We start from the raw sequence: 6620 nt of genomic DNA, 5'->3' as shown, positions 1-6620 counted from the left end.
TAATGTGTGAATTGGTGGTGATCGTTTATAAACCCTACGGTTCATTCACCAGAGGGGAGCTCTTCCATGGTGAATCTCAGTATGCAACTAAAGTTTGCAGTGACATCCTTTCTGAAGATGTATAGCTGCCTCTTCGGGAGCACTGTGCTCCGGTCTGCACCAGGACACCTACATCCTCCCACAGGCATCATGACTGCAGGATTCACTGAGGCTTAAATTGTCTCTAAGGTGTAAATTATGAGATTAAGGTCCTCCTTTGACTGTAAAAGCTGCACAAGGGAATTAAATGTAATTCCCAGTCAGCAAACAACAATTTTATCCAGGGGAACAATTTTCTCATAGGACACCCAGGTGCCAGCTTCACAGCTCTGGAGATGTGGAGGTGACATCTGGACCATTATGGGACCACTCACCTATGGGACAGCGCATGATACCCAAAACCTGACCAGCTTCCACCAAATGTGGGGTGTTTCACTGTTCCCTGTTTGCATCTCCCGGGTCCCATTGGCTCTAGGAGAAGCTGAAGAGCCCTGTGGGACACCCCACCATCACAGTGGAGCTTGCAGCTGCAGGTAACACACTGGAGCAGCTTCTTTCCACACTGAGAAAATGAAGCAATAGGGAAACACCCTGCAAATATCCGGGCTCTCATAAAGCACAGCTGGTGCCTCCTAACTCCCTCGGCTCCTGGTTGAGAAATGCTTTCCTAATGACCCCAACTGGATGCGTCAGGCAGATGAGGGAAGTTCCTGCATTGCTGCAACACACCTCCTTCCCATGGGAAAATACCCAGGGATAATGCAGCTCCCATCCAGGCCCTGCTCAGGGCTCCGGGAAGGTGCTCAAAAGCTGCCCAGCTTCCAGGGGTATGGAGAGATTTAGACCTTATCAAAATGTGTGGGAATTCGATGGTAACGCTCACAAATGCTTCCCAACTGGTCCCCTCCTTCTGTAACTATTGCAAGGATCTGGAGCACAGCCAGCTGGCTCTGCCCTGGTCTTGATAAGGCAAAGCAGGCACTGCCTGGCAAGGAAATACATTCTTCTGTTCCTCTGAGCGTGTTGGCAGTAGTGTTAGCCTTGGGGTCTCACTGAATTATAGCTCCCTGTGCCTCTGATAGAAAAGTGGAAAAAAAATCATCTTCCTCCTCTCTAGGGAGGTGGGAAAAATATTTCCCTTGTTGTTGCTTTTCTCATCCCCAAAACCTCACCCATCAATCCAGGAAATTTCCTTGGTTTATTCCTGTTTTTCTCATCCCAAACCCTCTCCCATCATCCAGGAAGCCAGCACATGCGAAAGGGGAGTCCTCCTGGGTCTCTGTGCTGTGTGAGGTGGTGCAGCCTCTCTCATATGGGAGTGCATGGGTCTCCCATACAATTGATTGAGCAACAGGCTCTTGCTGACTCTTTCCTTGTTTAACTTCCTCCTCTTGGCCGAAAGCTGCTGCTTGTGGAATCTGCTGCTTGTGTATCCCAGTGTGTGTACACAACCAGGGAACAAGATCCAGAATGTCTGCAGTGGGGGCTCATCCACATCCAACTCCTTCCTGGCCTTGCACAGGGATGAGGACTGGTAAGTGAGGGGTTCAGCAAAAACACTGAGACAAACAGGACCTAAATAGGAGAAATACGGGTTGAGGAGCATATAACACACCATAAGAATCAATGCATTGTGGTTTATTACCCAGCATCTCCAGAGAAACTGTAGTTTGGGCTCAGGGCCTGTCATCTTTCTGTCCACTCAGTCCTATAACGTGAAATTACATTTTAGCACCAATGAAACTGAATAAAGGCAGAAAGGAAATGTAGTTGTTGTGACTATTTGCCACGCATTCCGAAGAATTGCTGAACAGACTGAAGTTTCTTGGTGCTTTGGGGAAAAGCCTGTTAGGCAATCCAATGGAAAATTCATGTATTTTGCTGTCTTGTGGCTCAGAAAATGGTGGGAATAAACTGAATCAAGATTATACTGTAAAGAAAATAACACTAATGCAAGTTTTACTTCTTCATTCTGGTGTAAGGCATAATTTTCACACTATAGAAACATAGCACACAGCCCAGTTACAGCATTTTCATGGTATTTCCTATTTAATTGCATAAAAAGGTCACAATATCAAACTCTAGTTCTAAGTAGGTTATTTGGGAAACCTTTTGTTTTTCTTTTAAATAGCAAATATCTGTTATGAAGACACGGCAAAGCAGCCATGATCTGAGATTGTGTGAGCCCCAAAAGGGCTGCTTTCAGTTCAAAACCCACAGCTCCTTTACCTGCTTCCCTCACCATAACCAGGGCTGGCCACACTTTCGTTCCTCTTGTGCCACCTTGAGGGAAAAGACCTCTGTTGCATGGGTAGAGTTTAATGTTTGCTGCTACCCAAAAATCCCAATATTCTGCTTTCAGGTGGGCTTTTGTTCCCAGGCCTCTGGGCAGAACATCCACTGCCCTGGTTATAAAAACGAAGAGCAAAGATTTGGGCCATGGTTCCTTTCTATGTCAATGCTACTGACACAGGGTCAATAAAAGCCTTAGGTCTGTCCCTCAGTGTGTCAGCAGGAAGAAAGGGGAGATTTAGTTCAATCTCTTGGTTTCTGGCTTTCTGAGAGACTCACCTGGTGGTGCAGCTCAGGCTGGGTGAAATGAGCCCCAGCATCCACATCTCTGCCTTGGAAACTGACCTTTTGGAACCTTGGAAAAGGTCTTTTTTTGTTTTGCACAGCTTCTGCCTTGGTTCTTGCTACTATGTCCACATAGAAAAGTAAAGAGAAGGAGAAAGTAAGGGAAAGAAACAGGACTTACCTTTGTAGACTCACCAGCAAATGTGTCCTTTTCAGTTATGTTTAAAGGATGGCAAATGATGCTGTAAATCCTTTTGCCATAGACAGACAATTGTTGCTCACCTCACACCGCCTCCAGAGAAAGATCCAGCCTGTGTAGACAAAGTAAGGTGGGACACAACCTCTGTATGAACAAATCCCTGCCATGCAATAGGCAAAGAGAAACTGTCAGTCTCCAAAGCATTTCCTATGGATTGTCTCAACCTCATAGGCTTCTTCAGTGCTTACAAAACAATGGAAAATCTTCCTGAAGGCAATCAAAATGCTTTTGGACCATAAAACTCAAGGGAGCTCTGAACTAAATAGGTCAAAATTAGAGTAATTTGTTATTATTATTCTCATATTTACAAATTGGGCAGATTGCTGACCTGCTGGGGTTTTAATATGGACCTCTGGCTCTTTGGAGGTCTCTTACAATGTTTGTCCTCCTGTTGATTCCAGTGGTTGGTTTCAGGGATGCACCAACGGCACTTCAGTGCCATCTGCAGATGATGCCTTAGGTTGCACAGTGTTCCTTCCATGGAGACCATAAGACAATTACATCAACAGCAGTTATACTGGCATGCATTAACATGGAAACAAGTTGAGATCCAGGTATAACTTTGTGTTCACCAAATAGATTCTTATTTTGCAAGCCAATGTACCTAATCTTACTTATTCTCACTTTACAGCAGGAGGCATGAATTATGCATACACATCCTTGATTTCCCCATCCAAACAGTCCATATGATCATTGCCATGAGGAGTTCAAGTGATCCCAAGGCTAACTTCACTGACTGACCTAGTGCTAGCCAGTGCCTTCTCACAGCCCACAGAAAACCTTTCCAGAGCAATGAAACCCATTGCTGTTCCCTCCTTGGCTCCATCACAGGCAGCTTCACTCTCTGTTGTCAGTGCAGGGTGAAAGAGAAGCAATGCAGAAGGACTTGTGCCCACTCCTGATGAACAGGTAGAGCAAGACCAGTGTGGGTGGAGCTGGTGGGATGATGAAATCTTGCTTGATCCTGGTAAAACAGTGCTCAGCAGCCCAAACACTCAGTATCAGGCTCCTCTTTCAGCTCTGGTTTCCTGCAGTGGGCAGCTTGATGACCTCTACTTGGTTTACCTACCCATCCTTGGAGCAGGCCTTGGCCTCCCATAAAACTGCCTGAGATGGCTGCTGAAAGCCACCCAGCAGTGAACAACAGCTCTGAATCAACAAGGAAAACGCCTGGTCAAATAAAACAGTCACCATCTGCTTAGGTCACCATCACTATCCTCTTTACACTACTGTCCATCAGCTTCAGCTTGGGCAGTAGAAATGAAGGCACCAAGAACTGAGTGTCTGACCCACAAAGATGGCCTCTCTGGAAGGGGGCACTGGTGGTAGATGTGTTTTGAGGGTCTGTTACTTCCAGGTGACAAAATGACATTTTTCTCCCTGTGCCTATTCTTCGTGAGCCATTCCAACAGCTAACATTTGAAAGACTTGTCCCTTTTCCCCCTAATTCAAAGCCATGTCAAGAACACACAAATGAAACAAGGCAGGGTTCAAAAATATACTGGTCACTTTTTATTGAGCACCGAAGTGGCAAAACCTGCACATGTGTAAGCACCAGGACACAAACCAGGAAGGGTCTGCTGCAAGGCAGAGCAGCTCCCCTGGCAGTGGTCAAGGATCCAGAAGGCCATGAGCATTGCTAGCACACAGTGATACACGTAAAGTTTATTATAGCACCCAGCATGACTTAAAATGTACATGGAAACATTAAGAACAACCTACACCAGTGATTTCCTACCGTGCTCTGCAGGACTGTTGTTAAGCCATTTGTGTTTGGAGAGAAGACAAGCTGAGGACAACTCATTTGGTTTGTGTTTTCATTTCAGCATCCAATGGATGCCAGTCTTGAAAACAGAGAACTTGGGCAAGTCTTTTCTGTGGCTCTTGTTTCTGAGTTTGACAATGAATAACTTGAAAAGAATTAACTTGAAACAAGCCCCAACCGTTCTAGCACCATGAGGAAGGGTGATATCTCTGATAACACCCAGCAAACTGAAATTAATCAACAAAGTATTAATTTGTCAATTTTAATTTTTTTAAATTCCTTTTGCAAGTAGAAAATATCCTTTATATCCTCACCATCCCATCCAGCAAGGAGGCTGGGTATGTGCTCTTGTAGCTACAAAAAAGCAGCAACTGGAGTGAGTGTGCACACTCAAATGAAGCATATGTTTGGATGCTTTGCAAGATTAGGTTGAGATCTGAAGTTTTGATCTTGTGAATTTATTAATGCTTAAACTTACTAATGCTTAATTTTTTCATCTAGATCCTCATAGCTTTTTAGGCACTGAATTCGTAATTTTAAAGTAGAACTATTTGGTATTTGCTCTTTGGGTCTTAGCAGTAACCACCGAAGGGCTTTGCTCACTTAATCAGAACTTGATTTCTCTGCAAAAAGTAATGCTGAAAACACTCAATCTGTTTCACTGAGCAGCACGTAGAAGTGAGGCTGCATTAGGACTTTTGTTATGACCTGCGTTGCTTTAAGTTGTCAAGTAATGTCAGTGGCAAAGCGGCAAGTTTTTGGCCCAAACTGAGACTGGAACTATAAGACATGGATGGACTCCTGCATCTCAACAGGAGATATCATTGTATGAAGCTGAGTATGATTAAAATCATAGAAATATATCTTTCTGCAAGGATGGTGTCTCATTTAATACCTAGAACTTGGAGCAAAAGCTCAAAGAAGTGAATGGAGTTCAACAAACCAAGATATTTAGGAAAACCTGGAGCCCTTCATCTGTTCCTTTGCTCTATAAAGCATCAGGGAGTCTGCGTGCTTATGACTGATAGAAAACAGAAGAGCAGTTTGGCATCCTTCATCTCTCCAGCTGCAAATGTCATAGAAGAAGCATCAAGTGTTTTATAGGCGGTTTAGCTTTGGCTTAAGCCATTTGGTGAGTGGAAAAAAAAATCCCCTAGTTTGTGGATGGCAGCAGGCACTTGTATTTGTGAATTGGGTATTTATATCTACCACTACTACTCCACATATTAAAATGCTAATTTTATGCATGCTGACAGGGATATGTACTAAACAAGGGAGCAAACATGGCTTCTTTTGCCTAGCAATTCCTACAGATTTGTCGAAATTAAATGCAAGTGTCCCTTTGGGACTGCCACTGGAAAGGAAAACATCCATAGAAGATGTGTTTTCCACTTTATAATGCTAAAAGAAACTGTGAGGCCTAATAGAAATGACCTTAAGGATTTATGGAAGTCAACATAAAGGTACAGGACTTCTAAAGAGCAGCTGCCCATCTGCCAGACAATCCTTTTAATTACACAAACTTATCCTAAATTTGCCTTTTTAATATATGCATCAAATAATCCAGACTTCTGCCTTTTTGCTGAGGTTACGTGGGTACAGAAGAACAGATGTGCACTTTGTGAGTATTAACTGTGCTGGCTGAAAACTTAAAAAGGCTGGCACATATGTGTGTCTGCTTAGACATTGTAGGGAGAAATCTATTCCATCATTAGCTCTTGATCTGCAGCTCACCAGACTGAGAAGCTAAGGAAAGTAACTAAATATACATTTATAAAACTGATTTTGCTCTTAACCCAGAGTTCCTCAAATTCTTAAGACTTTGGCTTTAGGCTTGTGAATTGGGTGTCAAACCTGGTGAACCCTGGGTGGAAAAGAAGAAACCTGCAGGTTTCTTCAGACTTTAAGCTTATGAAAAGGCTTAGTCGTTCAAGATAGTCAGGCACCAGATCCCCTTTAGTCTTACAGTCTTGCCTATTA

The sequence above is a fragment of the Neopsephotus bourkii genome, unplaced genomic scaffold, assembly GCF_033783945.1.
Source record: "Neopsephotus bourkii isolate Nb327-2 ecotype Australia unplaced genomic scaffold, CSIRO-AGI_Nbou_v1 NB_926, whole genome shotgun sequence".
Classification (NCBI taxonomy): domain Eukaryota; kingdom Metazoa; phylum Chordata; class Aves; order Psittaciformes; family Psittacidae; genus Neopsephotus; species Neopsephotus bourkii.
The sequence above is the reverse complement of the archived record's forward strand: the minus strand, read 5'-3'. Positions refer to the sequence as shown.